We start from the raw sequence: 15,826 nt of genomic DNA, 5'->3' as shown, positions 1-15,826 counted from the left end.
TTGCCTTCAGGGTAATCATAGGTCACTGCAGCCCAGCGCAGACATAATCGGTTTGTAGATACCACCCTTGTACCTCCATTATCTCGCTAATAAGCTGATCCAGATCTCACTTCCGAAATTCGCAAGGAATAAAAAAGGAGAGTGTTTAAAAGGCTGATTTCAGCAGGGAACCTAGTCCAGGCAGGAGAGTAACTTATTCTCCCCGATAGTCTGATCGTCCAGGAGATATGACACTTAGGAAAAAGCTTCCAAAAATAGATCATTGGAAGTATTTTGCGTATAATCTGTAACTGTGTTTGTTCCCCTTCTGTGCAGAAAGAATACAATGTCACCAGTAACTTAGAGTTCCATTAAATGTATAGCGGGAAGGAAAAAATTACACTTACATGGCATCTTTCAGGGACCAGGATGTTGCTAAATGCTTTACATGCAATGAAGTGTGAATCATAGTCACCATGGTAATACAGGAAATCTTGTAACCATCCATAAACAACAACATGATAATGATTAAAGGTAAGACAAAAATGCTGGAGAAACTCAGCAGGTGAGGCAGGAATCTATGGAGCGAAGGAATAGGTGACGTTTCGGGTCGAGACCCTTCTTCAGACTAAGTTTCTCCAGCATTTTTGTCTACCTTAGATTTTTCCAGCATCTGCAGTTCTTTCTTAAACATGATAATGATTAAATAATTTCATTCAGTAATGTTGGTTTGGGAATAAAACTCAAAAGGTGCTACCCTAATGGGCCTGTCCCACAGGCGATTCTTTGGGCGACTACAGGCGACTGCTGTAAAATTGGCGACAGTGATGACAATTTTTGCTGTCGTAGGTTGTCGTAGGTGCTGTCGTTGGTTGTCGCCAGGTGTCGTAGGTGAATGCCATTAAAACTAGTCCCTGGCAGTCTCTTAAAGAGTCGCCTAAGTGGGACAGGCCCATAATGCTGATCTCCAAATTCTGCTCTTTTTCAAAATGATACCTCGGGGACATTTATATCCACTACAGAGGTTAGCTAAGTCTTAAGATCCTATGTTTACCACTGCAGCACTCACTCAGTACTGCACAAGACAGAGAGCTTGGGTTAGTCTTTGTTATATTCAGTGCTCCCTGCCATTTCTTGATGTCGTGGAATGAATCCATTTGACTGAAGACTGCCTTCTGTGCTGTGGGGAGCTGAGGTGGAACATCCATTCAGCACCTCTGACTGAACAAGGTTGCAAATATTCAGCTTTGTCCTTAGCACTGTCATGCTGTGCCCATCAGCAGTGAGGCTGGGATGTTCATGGTATCTCCTCCTGTTGATAGCTGTTTAACTGCCCACTATCATTCATGACTGGATGTGGAAGGATTGCTGCTTCCAGCATGCTCTTCTGCACTTCATTCATGTTCATAGGTTCAGGTTATAGTATACTATAGTAGCAGAATTAGTCCATTTAGCCCATCAAGTCTACTCCACTATTTAATCATCGCTGGTCTATCTTTCCCTCTCAACCCATTCTCCTGCCATCTTCCCACAACCCCTGACACCCATACTAATCAAAAATCTGTCAATCTCCACTTTAAAAATATCCACGGGGGCAATCACACCCATATTCACCATTCTGTCGAGTTCACCTTGTACACAGACCCGCATAGCATGGGGAATCTGGTGTGCCAGACGGAGAATTGGGAGTACCTCGGGGTTAGTTGCGATTGTGTACTTGACAGGCAAACCTGCCCAGCTTGTCGTCGACCAAACGTTTATATTGTGTCAGGATTCTCCAAGATGGCATTATCGTAAAAGGTCACAAGGCTGTCGTTCCTGCCTCTCTATACAGCAAGTATTTTGACGCTGTCCATGCGGGACACCCAGGTGCCGAAGCAACTGTCCTATGAGCAAAAAACATGTTTTACTGGCCTGGCATGACTGATTACATTCACAAGAAAGTGGAATCCGGTGCATTGTGCAACAGTTTGGCACCACATCAACAAAAGCAACCATTTCTCTCCCACCCGGTTCCTGCACTTCTGTAGTCCACAGTGGCAACTGACATATTTGAGTGGCATGGCAAGCAGTGCCTGGTTCTTGTCGACTCGTATTCTGGTTGGTTTGACATCGATCTTCTTAGTAGCCCCACTTCTCATGGGGTAGTTCTAAAGCTGGCTCGCCATTTCTCAGACAACGGAGCTCCAACTACTGTCTGATAATGGCAGTCAATTTACCAGCCAGTACTTCAACGACTTTGCTGCATGCTGGGGTTTTCGTCCAATCACCAGCAGCCCTGAATATCCTCAGTCGAATGGGCTGGCTCAACGTGCCGTCAGGAGTGCCAAACAATTAATGGAATGATCCCACTTCTGACACCATGTTGGATGTCGATCAGACTCACACAAAGTGATTAGAATCCATTGTCTTTTATTAGCAACTCTGCAGAGGTAACTCAAGGAGCTTTCATCTCAGCATGTATACTACCAGTCTAACAGAGAGAGAGAGAGAGAGAGAGAGAGCACTCTGATAAGCCTGTGGGCGGAGCCACAGTATGAGTGACACTAATCGACAACGTTTAAGACATTTGGACAGGTACATGGGTAGGTTGGGTTTGGGAGGGTTATGGGCCAAGCGCAAGCTGGTGGCACTAGTGTAGATGAGGTACGTTGATCAGCATAGGCAAGTTGGAAATAGGCCCGTTTCAATTTTGTATGACTCTATGACTCTGACTCAGTTTGATAGACAGAGAATCTATCTGGCTTATGGAAGTGTGATTGTACCAATCCATATTCAATATTGGTGTTTTGGTACCCCAGATTGCGTCAGTATTATTACCTGGTGGTTATTGTAAATTGGTTATTGGGAATGAACACTGGCACAAATCAGTGTGGTTGGAGTGAGTCCAGCAAGAGACAGTCTTGGTGTTGTCTAGCTCAGTTGGGCAGCTTGGTCATGATGGATGTGTTGGACCAAAGGGTCTGGTTTATCATTGTATATCTCTATGACTCACCTCTACCCATTAACAGTGGATAATCAACCACCCTGATATGGGAGGAAACCAAAGCATCTGGGAGAGACAAATGCAGTCACAGAGAGAAAGCCCCTAAGTGGGAGAGGGGGGTGTGTGGGGGAGGGTGTGTGTGTGGGGGAGGGGGATGTTGGTTTGTGGGCGACGGGGATGTGTGGGAGAGGGGGGAGTGTGTGGGGGAGGGGAGTGCCTGGGGGATGGGGGGTGTGGGGGAGGGTTGTTTGGGGAGGGGGGCGTGGATGGGAGGGTGCAGGCGGGAGGGGGCGTGTGGGCGGGGTAAGGGGGATGTGGGCGGTGGGTGGAGGGGGTGTTGGTGGGGGAGGGGGTTGTGGGGAGTGATCTCGGAGAAAATACGGGGGTTGTGGGGTTATCACGGGGAGGGGGCAGGAGCCAGCGAGGGGGTCCAGAGGGGAAGGGGCTGGAGTGGACACACAGCGGTTGCTGGTCGCTGGTTGCTAGACCGCTGGTCACTGGTCGCTGGTCACCAGTCATTCTCCTCCGCCGAGATTAGATTCTCCGCTTTCCCTTTGCTGACATTTCCCGTGCCTGGCCGTTTCCAGTCCCTCCGAAAATTGTGTCCAGTTGGAAAACTCCGCCGGCCATCCACCGCTCCAGTAAAGACGCGATGGCGCAGGAATGGGCGGACTCTCCCGTGGAGTCACAGGAGAAAAGACCAATCCACGCGGCGCTGAACGGCAGCAGAGGAGATCGATCTGCGCACGCACGGTTTTTAAGATTTTTAAACCTCGCTAAAGTTTACATTAAACCACCGATCAGAACAAAACGTGGTGCAATCGCAGCGCAGGAGAATGGTGAGTAAGCTGGCAAAAAATTGTAGCATTATCGCGTAACGTTTTTGCGCAAATAGAATGACTGCGCAACCGGAAGATAACAAGATCAGAGCTTTAGTTATGTATAGATATGACGTATAGTAATTGCAATTTCTTCAACGTGCAACATGGTCAGATTATTATTATTATTATTAATGAGGAAGTAAAACGATTGAAGGGGGTGCAGAAGAATATTTCCAGACTGCTTCCTGGATCAGTACATAGAAACATGCCCCTGAAAGCATGTCTCACTGAATGCATTTTATTCTCCCTATTTCCACAACTCTCCCCAAATTCTACCATTCATTTACATAACTGGCCCAATTTACAGTGGCCTAAGGGCAGAAACACCAGAACATGTAATAGAATCATTTACCTTGCAATGTTTCTGTCATCTTGCACAACATATACATTCTCAACACTCAGCATCTTGCTGCATGTCTGAACAAATTTGTACATACGTAGCTGAGATTCAAACCATGCGGAGAATTGAAATGGAATGGTTCATTTTGTTGTCTCAGTTCCGCCGATGCATCTTTGATCTGAAAGGCTAACTCTATTCCTTGCTCCAGTGAATGCCAGCAGATCTGATCAAGGTTACGGGGAGATCTAGTGAGTATTTCCAACACTTTCTGTTTTTTAATCTTCATCTTGTTTCATATTCTGCTGTTTACTCAGATTCATTCCATATAATATAATAGGCTACATTTATAGCTTAAGACACAGAAGATTGCAGATGCTGGAATCTGGTGCAACAACCAACGTGCTGGAGGAACTCAGTAGATCTAGCAGCATCTGTGGAGGGAAATGGACAATTGGCGTTTCAAGATGGACTTTAGATGAAGGTCCTGACCAAAGATCCTTAACACTGGGATCTTTGGTCCTGACCTGAAATGTCAACAATTCATTTCCCTCCACAGATTCTAAATATGTACAGAGTTCATCCAGCATGTTCTTTGTTGCCACGTGTTAATGATCATCCTATTTATTTGATGCGATATCTGCTTTCTGAAAAGAATATTACGCATAAATAACATCGAGGTCAGGTCTTCTGAAAAAAGTATTACTCAAAAGGTGATCGATGGTTCATCAGCAAAACTTAGGCCTCTTCTTGAGGAAGTTCACTGATATAGTTGAGGAAGAAGGCAGCTTTTGATAATTTCTTGATAAGAGAATAGAGAATGAAAAGTGGATATGAGAATTAAATGGGAGTTAGAGTGAGGGAACCCAATATTCTCATGGTATGTAAATATTAAGTAAATAGTAGGAGGTGGGGAGAGAGCTTTGAGGGACAAAGAAGGTGCGATGTGATCAAGGGGAGCAGAACAAAGCAATAATGAAATAAATATATTGTACTGGTGTTTTACTCCTGAAGAGAATGCTGACACGTTCTCTGTAGATTAAAAAGGGATTGGATGGTGTGAAAATTGATAGGTAGGTGTACTGGAAAGACTGGTTATACAACATTGGATAAATAGCCCGGTCTAGATGATTCACATTCTAGGTCACCAATTGAGGGGGCGTGGAGATAATGTAAAGGCTTACCTTTACATTATCTCCAGTAAGTGTAAGTGTCTATCTTACCTTTATCGGTCTGAAGAAGGGTCTCAACCCAAAACATCACCCATTCCTTCTGTCCAGAAATGCTGCCTGTCTCAATGAGTTACTCCTGCATTTTATGTCTATCGTCCATGTAAACCAGCATCTGCAGTTCCTTCCTACATACTTTGTCTTCTGGTTACAGGGACAAGATTAGAACAACTGTATTGAAGAAAGGGTGCAAGAGGGTCCATACAAATAAAGGACAATCACTTTAACACTGGTGGAATCTTGGCTTTAATAAAATGACAAATAATTAGGGAAGTTTTACTACACCTCTATAAATCTCTAATTTGGCCACAACTGGGATATTGTGTCCGAATCTGGTCACCAAACTTTAGACAAGATGTTAAATGCTCAGGGGTTCAAGGGAGCCTTATCTGAATGTTTCCAGGATGGAGACATTTTAGTTGGAATGTTTCTCTGAAGAAACCAGAGAAGCACAGTGGTGCAGCTGGTAGAGCTGCTGCCTCATAGAGCTAGCAACCGAGTTTGATCCTAACCTTGGGTGTTGTCTGTGTGGAGTTTGCACATTTTCCCTGTGACCACATGAGTTTCCACCGGGTTTATCTTGCATTGTAGTCTGCATGCCTGCTTTTAAGGTCAGTCGCCTTTGGCTTCCTCAAAGTCCCATTTTTTTTAATGCTGGGAAAGTTTAGACACAGGGAACTACAGATGCTGGTTTGAAAAAAAAGCACAAAGTGCTAGAGTAGCCCAATCAGTCAGGCAGCATCTCTGGAAGGCACCTGGGCAGTACAGTGGTGCAGCTGGTAGAGCTGCTGCCTCACAGCTCCCGAAACTCTGGTTCGATCCTGACTTTGTCTGTGTGGAGTTTGTGTGGAGTTTGCAAGTTCTCCCTGTGACTGTTTGGGTTTCCTCTGGGTGCTCCGGTTTCCATCCAGATGTGTTTGTAGGTTAATTGGCCTCTATAAATTACCCCTAATGTGTAGGGAGTGGATGCAAAAGTGAAATATCATAGAAATAGTGTGAACAGGTGATTGGTGGTCGATGTAGACTTGGTGGGCTGGCCTGTTTCATGCTGTATCTCTGAATTGAACTTGTTCTTCATGGGGAAAGAAAGTTGAAAAGAGATTTGAAAGAGGTTTATATGACCATGATATTTACACAGGCAAGACAAGAATAAATAGTTCCTATTAGCTGTTCGTACAAAGATTAATGGGCATAGATGTAAGATCTTGACCCAGAGATACAAGCAAATGAGGAGGACAAACCTTTTACCTAGCATCAAATAATGATATTCGGGAACTTGCTGACTACCAGAGTGGTGAAAGTGAGGATTATTAGTGAATATAAAAGAAAACTGGATAGAAGCTGGCACGGTAGCGCAGAGGTAGAGTTGCTGCCTTACAGAGCTGCCGCGCCCGAGATCCGGGTTCGATCCCAACTATGAGTGCTATCTGTACAGAGTTTGTACGTTCTCCCCGTAACCGTGTAGGTTATTTCCGAGATCTTTGGTGCCCTCCCACACTCCAAAGACGTACAGTGATGTAGGTTAATAGGCTTGGTATAAGTATAAATTGTCCCTAGTGTGTGGGATAGTGTTAACGTGCGGGGATCGCTGGTCTGCGCGGACTCAGTGGACCGAAGAGCCTGTTTCCGCACTGTATCTCTAAACTAAAAAGAAACTTAAAGTTACGGAATAGAGCCAGAGGCTGACTGATTTGCTCAATAAGGAGCAGGTATTGAGTTGATATGCCAAATGGACCATCTCTGCCATAGCAACTTCACGACTTATACAGTTCTTCTTTGGTAATGGTATGGGCCAATGCTGTGTACAGGTAAATCTACAGAGTTTAAAGTTAAAGTTAAAAACTAGATTGTTAAATGTTTAGAATTTATAATATTACAAAAACATTATTAAAGTTCAAAGTTACTAAAGATAGGAAGAGGAGAACTTCTTCAAAGTAAGGATAAGGAGAGGAGATTTTGCAGTAGAGCAGACAAAATGTGTAGTAAGGGACTGCAGATGCTGGTTCATACCGGAGATAGGAGGAGAACTTCTTCAAAGTAATGATGCTGCTGACCGTCTGAGTTAAGGGTCTGTAGAAGGTCCCGACCCAAAACATCACTCATCCTCTTTCTCCAGAGACGCTACCTGACCCACTGAGTTACTCCAGCACTTTGTGTCTATCTTTGGATTCATGTAGAATTCGTGTAAATGGGTGGATGATGGTTGGTGAAGACTCAGTGGCCTTAAGGGCCTGTTTTCATGCTGTATCACTCAGGTACAATTTCCCCCCTCTAACCCTAAATCTATCTTCTCTATTATTTGTAATTTCTACCCTTGGAATGAGAATCTGACCATTTCCATTGTATCCATAGGATATCCATTTTCTGATAGATTCAATTTTTATCATTTAGTGTCTACTTCCAAAATTAAGTAATCTAATAATTTCAGCCAAAATCAGGTCACGGATGGAAGACCGACTTCAAAGAATGGACCACAAACTCTAAGCTAAACATCGAATCCGGTTCTCGTAGGATGCTACAGTAACGAAAGTGCTGTTCTCTGAATGAAACACTAAATGATGGTCAAATGGTCCTTCATTTTTATTAAGACTGCTCACAAATGTCTTTCATTGCCTTTAACATGCGTTGTGATTTTGTAATACGAGTTGTAATATGAGTTTCTCCTTTGCAGACTTGTTAAATTAGATATGAACAGATCAAATAACTAATTTTGGAGAAAGGAGAGAGGTTGATTAACATTCATTATCAATTCAGAAAGGAAAATGGAAATACGCTGTTCATCTAGATGCAGCCATCTTTGTTTTTACCTCTCTCTCAATCACTCCTCCACCAGTCTCCCCCTGCTGGTTAACTGCTGCTAAACCAGCACTTTGGCAAAACAAGGTGGACAAGCACAGCAAACTGCACAACCCTGCAGAGAATTGATCTCACTTTCTGGGCACACGCAAGAACAAAAAGCATGAGAGAAAAGGGAATTATTTTCTAAGTGAATATGGAAAACTAGGAGAATGATGGGGAGAGTTATTTGGAGTAGGGAGGTGGTGATTTTTCGTGTAAAAGCCAGTATCAATCTGTTGGCTGAGTAAACTGAGCATTTTAATTCTGCAGAGTGGTCCTGACACAAAATGTCACGTGTTCTTTTCCATTTCAGCATCTGCAGTTCCTTATGTCTCAACATTTTCTATTTTAAGTACCAGCTCTGCCACCTCTATTGTCTAGAAAGGCAGCAGGTGCATTGGATGTGCAAATACCTACTCCAGCTGTACAGTATGGGGCAATGATAGAGTTGCTGCCTGACAGAGACTCTGGCTTGATCCTGACTATGGGTGTTGTCTGTACAGAATTTGTATATTCTCCCCGTGACCTGCGTGTGTTTTCCCCAGGAGCTCCGGTTTCCTTCCACACTCCAAAGATGTACATGTTTGTAGGTTAATTGGCATGGTAAAATTGTAAATTGTTCCTAGTGTGTGTGTAGTATCACTGGTCGGCGCAGACTCTGTGGGCCCAAGGGCCTGTTTCGCGTTGTTTTTCTGAACTAAACTAAACTAAACTATTCTGATGTGAAAGTATTTCCTTCATCAATACAATATCATATTGCTTCTCAGTTCTTTGGTTTTGGCTTGTTTATGCCACGTCAGTGCTGCATGACGCAATGAAACAATGATTCTGCTGGTCAAGCACTCCTGGGCTGTCCTTGGAGCAGTTCCAGTCTACTTCCCATAGATGACTCCCCTCTATTCCTGGGTTTGTCTCTCTCTACAGCATGTAGCTAGAGGGGAATTCCCAACATAGGCCCTAACTTGAGTGAGTTAAATTAAATGTTGGCACAGAGCGAAGCCAATGACAGAATGAAGTGCAATGAAGAGAATCCAGGTAAAACAGAATCAGCAATCAAAGTTGGGAATTTAATGCCCAGACTTTCGCAGGAAACCCCACGTCATGACATGGGAGATAAAGGTGTTCCTGTCTTGGTGGCAGTGTGAGAAAGACAAGGTTCGCATGAGTTGAGGAGCAGCCATAAGTATTTATCTCACCCCTGAGAATGCAACTCATGCACATAATGTTGCAATATCATTTATGGGCTTGGCTTATATTTCAAATACCTGGTCTGGCAGGATGCATTTACTGGGAAATTCTAAGGAAGTACAATATTTTTGCTCATCCAGTTCTTTTCCAGTTATGCAAATTTGTTGCCACAAATATGGTGAGAGGATTGAATCCGTGTATTCTGATGAAATACCCAATTCCTGATCACATATCTATCCATACTCATTCACAATTTACAATTGCCAAGGACTATTTGTCAAAACTGATGCATTCAAAATCCAAAGTAGTGGGAAACTAATCAATATGTAATAAAGCATAGTTATAAGTGAAATGTTGAACATCAAATAATCACACACAAAGACATATACAGAGACACAGAAACATGCATGCATTGTAATAGACTTGCATTCGTAAATATGTGCATCACACAAAAACATTCAGAAAAGTGCATATGAAATTCAGAATACACTTATACATACACACATGCACGCATCCACACACAATGTCATTTTAAATGTTGTTTGAACTGAGATATCTCCCACTGATTTGTTTATGGATAGTGTGTGGTGTGTATGGGAGGAACAGGAGGAATTCAAGTATTTTATCACCTGCTTTGGCTGGGCTGTGTAAAGTTCAGGAATGTGCTCTGCCCCTTTATCTTTCATTCCATTTTTATCTCGGAAGAAAACAGGAAGCCGACTGATCTACTTAAAGCTTGGGCCTGATAGCTGAAATTAATAAAAAGCAATGCACTTGAGCCTGCAGAGCACGAAAGTGACATGAAAGCTGGAAGATTGAATAAATCGCTGCGCATCAAAAGATAAAACAAGTTGAAAAGGTTATTTAACCCTTGAGTAACCTAGAAACATAGAAACATAGAAAATAGGTGCAGGAGGAGGCCATTCGGCCCTTCGAGCCAGCACCGCCATTCATTGTGATCATGGCTGATCATCCCCTATCAATAACCCGTGCCTGCCTTCTCCCCATATCCCTTGACTCCACTGGTCTCTAGAGCTCTATCTAACTCTCTCTTAAATCCATCCAGTGACTTGGCCTCCACTGCCCTCTGTGACAGGGAATTCCATAAATTCACAACTCTCTGGGTGAAAATGTTTTTTCCAGACACGAGAATAAAAGGAAATCTCTTAATTTCCATCAAACTCTGATTCTGATGCAATTGTCTTGGTAGTAGGTGAGTGGGCCACTGGACTCAGGTGAAACTCTTTCTCTCCCTGCACACTCCAACCCTGCCATCACCACTGCAGGGGCATTGTAACTGCACGTACCCTTCTCAGCCACACACCATTCTGATATGGAAGTATCTTCTTCCAATAGCGCTGAATTTAAGTCCTGGAACTTGCTACCTTCACAACATGCATTGCAGTTGGTCACCTCCTCTTTCCCAAGGGCCATACCTTCTGAACCTTCCAAATTTTGTAGTCGGCAAGGCAGTGCTCTGCATATCGCCAACTTTTGATAATTTTACATTTTTATCAAGCCAATTAACCTACAAACCTGTATATTTTTGGAGTGTGGGAGGAAACCGAAGATCTCGGAGAAAACCCACGCAGAGCACGGTGAGAATATACAACCTCCATACAGACGGCACCCGTAGTCAGGATCGAACCCGGGTCTCGGGTGCTGCATTTTGCTGTAAGGCAGCAACTCTACCGTTGCGCCACTGTGATAGAAGATGGCTTTGCTAGTGACAGCCACACTGGCAAAATAATAAGAGCAAATCTGTTGGGTGAACCATGGACCCTGTCATGAATGAACTCCTGTGGCATTTATAGTGGTCCCTGAAAGTACTGAGTGGATCTACAGGCAGCTGAGATACAAGCAGGTGTGAGATATTTCTTGTGTAGGAAGGAACTGCAGATGCTGGTTTGAACCGAAAATAGACACAAAAAGCTGGAGTAACTCAGCAGGACAGGCAGCATCTCAGAATCAGAATCAGAATTGTTTATTGTCATTTGAACATAAGTTCAAACGAAATTGCATTTCTGCAGTCACCATCAAACAAAAAACCCCCCAAAACACACAATGAACACAATTCCACACACAACATCCATCACAGTGAATCCCCAAACACCTCCTCACTGTGATGGAAGGCAAAAGTCTTATCTCTTCCCCGTTCTCTGTGCCCATTCCTCTCCTGCAGTCAAGCAGTCAAACTTGCATCGAGCCGATCGGGGCTCCTGATGTTAGATGTTAGAGCCCCTCCGGTGGGCGATGGTAAATCCCACGGCCGTTTAAACCGCGCCGGGCGATGTAAGACCTCGCTCCAGGTCGATTTAAACCCCTCGATTCGGGCGGGCGAAGTTTGCCATTGCAGGAGCTCCGAAAAGCGGCCTCCAACCAGTGATCCGCGAGCTCCCGAAGTTACCGTCTACAGGGCCTGCAGCCTAAGCCTCCGAGCTCCAAAGTCGGGTTGCAGCCGAGCTCCGAAGTCGGCCAGATGGTGAGTCCGCAGGCTGCACGACTGGAGCCCTAGGTCAATTCCGGTTGGAGGCCGCCGGCTCCATGATGTTAGGCCCAACGACAATGGCAACGGAGACTCGATAAGGAAAAAGTCGGGTTCCATGTACAGGGAAGAGATAAAAACGTTTCAAGAATTCTCTCGTAACTTCCTTGTCTCATTGTTGTAACTTGCTTTTAATTGAATCTGACAATTTTCCTTTGAATTGCTTTTGGACGCCTTATTATGTTCAATAAACTTCTTAAATTTTGTTTGTTGTTTTTGTCTGACTGCCAAAACCACTCATTTGCCTAGAAATTGCACCCGTTTGCAGATTTTCTTTCATGAAAACCAGTTTGCACACATTACTTCATGCTAGCAATCATTTCCAGGCCAGTTAGCAACTTAGGGAAATTGGCTGGTGCTCCCATTTCGTTTGGAGGTGCTGACATTTGCCTGGTGATGTTGTGATCGGTCACACAATGTGTATTTTCTCTCCAGCTGACAGAGATTGGAGCTTCTCTGTGAAACAATGACCTGCCACTACCAGCTCACATCTCTAGGTATGGTGTGAGTGTTACACTACTAGATTAGTTATCCGGAGGTCTGGGCTAACAATTGAGACATCCGAGTTCAAATCATGGCAGCTGTGGAAGTTAAATTCAGTGAATGATCTGGAGTTTAATAAGGAAATTGAAAATTGTTAACGTAAGGGTGATGATAAAATTACCAATTTTATAAAAACCCTGGTCCGTCATGGTAGGAATCTTACCTTCCCGACTCAGTCAGGCTTGTCTGTGAATGTAGACCCACCAATATGCTTTACTCCTAATAAGCTCATTAAGTTCAAGATCACTTAAGATGAGAAATACTGTATATTCTGGTCTGACTCCAGACCTCAAACAAGGAATAAATACAAGATCAGGAGCATGTGTGTCGGATTGAGATTGAAAAAGTGGCATTAACATCTTGTCCTCAGCAATACATGTCATTTTCTTTTCCAAGTGACTCACTTGAGCCACCTGTTTTAGATAATCTATTTTGTTCTGGACTTTTCAGTGGGCAGCGTCATGTTAAGTAATTCACTGGAGCTCCTTTCTCTGATCAGTGTTTTAATGAAAATCCATTGTGAGCCTCACACTATGATAACTCACTCCTTTACTCAGCCCAAAGCTCACTGTGGCATGGGCAACTTGACGAATGGGGTCAGTTTAATTTAAGATGAAGATAGACACAAAATATAGTCCTTCTCCAGTCTGAAGAAGGGTCCTGACATGAAACGTCACCCATTCCTTCTCTCCAGAGTTGTTGCCTGTCCTGCTGTGTTACTCCAGCTTTTTGTGTCTATCTTCGGTTTAAACCAGCATCTGCAGCTCCTTCCTACACATTTTTCGGCTGTTTAATTTAGTTTAGTTTATTATTGTCACGTGTACCAAGGTGTAGTGAAACGCTTTTGTTTGTGTGTTATCCAGTCGAAGGCTATATATGAATACATCAAGTCATTCACAGTGCACAGATTAAGGATACAAAGTACAACATTTAGTGCCAAGATATAACATTGAAGTCCAATTAAAAATAGTTCAAAGCTCTCCAATTAGGAGATGGAAGGTTAGGACTACACGCTAGCTGGGGAGAGGATCGTTCAGTTACCTGATAACAGCTGGGAAGAAACTGTTCCTAAAGTCAGGTCAGATGGGCGGGTGAATGTCTCTCTCCCTCCCCTCTGTGCTTTACTTTCTTCCATTGCAGCCTTTTCTGTTGCCCTCTGTGGAGACTAAGCACCAGCGTGCTTCCAGTGGTGTGAATACCAGTCCTGCATTTTTGCTTGCAGCTCCCAACAAGAGTGGTCCAGGTCCCATTTTATTCCTGAGGGGAATAAATAGGGTGAATGCACATTTTTTTAACCCAGGGTAAAGGAATCACAAACTTGAGGGTATAGGTTGAAGGTGAGAGGGGAGAGATTTAATTTAATTTAATTTAAAGGGAATTAAAACTGCAGACGCAGGAAATCTGAAATAAAAACAAAAAGTGATTGAAAACCAGCAAGTCAGACCGTTGAAAAAGAAACTGTGCAAATTTGTCAGAACTGGGAAAGAGAGTGAGAGATGGGTTCGTTTTCAGAAGGAGAGAAGATGGGGGAGTGATGTGTAGGACACAGGGAATGCTTGTGATAGGATAAGTCAAAATGGTTTAATTGGAGTTGCAATTACTCAGGTGAAATGTTAAGATCGACTGAAGCAAGTTTGAAACATTCCACATTGACAATTACCGTAAGAATAAAAGTAAAGTAACTTTCCCTAAAGCCAGCTCCCTCACATTACATTTCAGCATTCATCATCAGTCCCCCTCCCCCCTATCTGGGTCACTTTGGAACAACCTAGGTATGGAGATTCAGCGTCCAAATAAAAAACATGATTGCAGTTAATAGTGAGCTAAACAGCAGGCAATAAATAAAGAAACTTTCCATTTAGCTGTGAAAAGGTATCCTATTAAGTACCTATAGCCACAGGCGAGTCTCTACTTCCCAGACCTTTCTCGAAATTGCTCTGACAGTTCGAGGTGCTGTGGAGTGGTATCCAGGACAATTACAAGGCCTCCATTCAAGCATCTGTGGTGATGGTAACTGTTGATAAGGTTTAAGGAGAATAATGGGGAGGGAGGCAAGTGATAATGGGTTGTTGAATGGATGGGATGATGTATCATTGCTTAGTGCCTCCAGACAGACAGTGCAGGTAATTCAAGGTATTTTCTCTATCTTCCGTCGCATAAAAATATTCCACGTTTGCACTTTCCAGGGATGTCACTTTTGCTCTTGGTTAATAATAGGTTTTGTGATGCAGGCATTTGAGAGAGAGAGAGAAAAAAAAGTGAAATGAGGAATTTGCTTGACTTTGTGCTATCTGAAATTAAGGACCTTGAACTGGGCTTCAATTAAATTGGAAAAAATACAGGAAGAAATCAGCTTAGAAAGCTACATTTTTCTATTTTATTTGTCTTTAAATCCGACGGCCTCGCACATTTGATCAGAGCAGATACTGGCTTAAAGCACTTAACATGCTCTGTGGCGTGTGATCCACAGATCAAATCATCTTCAAAAACAAGAGAAAAAAGATGTTCTTCTTTAACACATCCTCTGATGCACTCCCACAGTGTAACGGAATAACTTTGGAGGGTAATCCCTAAATTTAAGTTAATTTAGATAGTTTGCACACAGCAAGTAATGAGATAAATAACTGGATAATCTAATTTTTTGTGATAGTCAGCAGAAAATCTATTGGTTAGGACCAAGTGCATCAGAGAATCACTGAATAAATGAGGGCTAGAGAGTCAACACGAACTTGATGGACTGAACGACCTGTTTGTTTTGTATCTCATATGTTTGACATTCTGGAGTCGTAGTCATAGAAATATATTGCATATAAATAGACCCTTCATCCCACTGAGTCCATACCAATCATCAACCACCCATTTACACTAATTTTGCATCTATCTATCTATCTATCTATCTATCTATCTATCTATCTATCTATCTATCTATCTATCTATCTATCTATCTATCTATCTATCTATCTATCTATCTATCTATCTATCTATCTATCTATCTATCTATCTATCTATCTCTAAAACTCTGATCTTCTGCTCTTCCGGTTTGCGCAGTTTTCTAGTTGCGCAAAAACGGTACGCAAGAGCGCTATGATTTTCACCAGCTCATTCACCGTTCTCCTGTGTGCGAGTGCTCAAGTTTTGTTCCAATCAGTGGTATATTGTAAAAGTTAGCGAGGTTTAAAAATCTTAAAAACCGTGCGTGCGCAAATCGATCTCCTTTCAGCGCCACGCGGATTGGTCTCTTCTCCTATCACTCCGCTGGACGGTCCACCTTTTCCTGCGCCATCGCGTCTTTACTGGAGC

The sequence above is a fragment of the Amblyraja radiata genome, chromosome 13 (assembly GCF_010909765.2).
Source record: "Amblyraja radiata isolate CabotCenter1 chromosome 13, sAmbRad1.1.pri, whole genome shotgun sequence".
Classification (NCBI taxonomy): Eukaryota; Metazoa; Chordata; class Chondrichthyes; order Rajiformes; family Rajidae; genus Amblyraja; species Amblyraja radiata.
Note: the sequence above shows the minus strand (reverse complement) of the source record.